Genomic DNA, 1,274 nt, shown 5'->3' with positions numbered 1-1,274 from the left:
AGGCCACTGGGAGGCAGGAGCGGGGCCCGTCGGAGCTGCCGAAAGGCAGGAGGAGCTGTGGCCTGGGGAGGCCGCAGTCAGGCGAGAGGTGGGCGTGGAGAGTCCACTGGGAGGCAGAGGCTGGGCCTGTGTAGGCCTTCGGGAGGCAGGAGGCTCTGCCTGGCAAGGCCAACTGGATGTCAAGTCCTCGGTCTTAGGAGGTCGCCCAGAGGCGTGAGCGGGTTTGGGCCTCAAGAGGCCAGTGGCAGGCAGGAGGAGCTGAGCCTGGAGAGGCTGACCTGAGGAAGTCTGGCAGCTGGGGAGGCCGCGGAGAGGCAGGAGCTGGGCCGGCGGAGGCCGACTGGGTGACGAGTTGGGCGCGTAGGGGCCGCCGGGAGGAGGAGCGAGTCCTGGAGAGGCCGAGACTCGAGACCAGCGTGGGCCTGCAGAGTCCGCCGGCAGGAGGAGCTGGGCCTGGAGAGGCTGACCTGAGGAAGTCTGACAGCTCAGTAGCCCCGTAGAGGCAGGAGCTGGAACGGGGGAGGCCGACTCGGTCACGAGTTGGGTCCGAAGGGGCCGCCGGGAGCAGGAGCGAGCCCTGGAGAGGCCGAGACTCGAGGCCAGCGTGGGCCTGCAGAGGCCGCCTGCAGGAGGAGCTGGGCATGGAGAGGCTGGCTGAAGGAAGTCTGGGGCGTGGAGACGCCGTCGGATGGCAGGAGCCGGGCCCGGAGAGGCCACCGTGGAGCCCGGCTCAGGTTGTTTGGGGCCTACAAAGGCCGCGCAGCGGGAGCTGGGCCGGAGCCGAGTCCACAGAGGTTGTCGTGAGGCCGGGACTATGCCCACGGCCGCAGCTGGGAGTAGGAGGACCTGGGCCTAGACGGGAGGCCAGGAGGCCGCAACTGGGCCTGGAGGGGCCGGCCTGAGGAAGTTCGGGGCCTGCAGAGGCCGCCAAAAGTCACAGGCTGGGCCTGGAAAGGCCGTTCCCCCTGACGAATGAGCCTGGCTAAACGAGGCCACTCGGAGGCAGGAGCGGGGCCCGGCGGAGCTGCCGAAAGGCAGGAAGAGCTCTGGCCTTGGAAGGCCGCAGTCAGGCGAGAGCTGGGCGTGGAGAGTCCGCTGGGAGACAGACCTGGGCCTGTGCAGGCCTTCGGGAGGCAGGAGGCTGGGCCTGGCGAGGCCGACTGGAGGACAAGTCCTGGGCCTGAGGAGGCCGCCCAGAGGCGTGAGAGGGGCTGGGTCCCAAGAGGCCAGTGGCAGGCAGTAGGAGCTGGGCCTGGAGAGGCTGACCTGAGGAA

At 69.5% G+C, this 1,274-nt stretch overlaps 1 pseudogene; it reads right to left on the bottom strand.

The window, feature by feature from the left end:
* Window positions 1-812: 812 nt before the first annotated feature.
* The window catches only part of LOC105538750, a 2,414-nt pseudogene continuing 1,952 nt past the window's right edge, over window positions 813-1,274 (bottom strand).

The sequence above is a fragment of the Mandrillus leucophaeus genome, unplaced genomic scaffold (assembly GCF_000951045.1).
Source record: "Mandrillus leucophaeus isolate KB7577 unplaced genomic scaffold, Mleu.le_1.0 Scaffold1985, whole genome shotgun sequence".
Taxonomy (NCBI): Eukaryota; Metazoa; Chordata; class Mammalia; order Primates; family Cercopithecidae; genus Mandrillus; species Mandrillus leucophaeus.
Note: the sequence above shows the minus strand (reverse complement) of the source record. Positions and strands in the feature narration are given on the sequence as shown.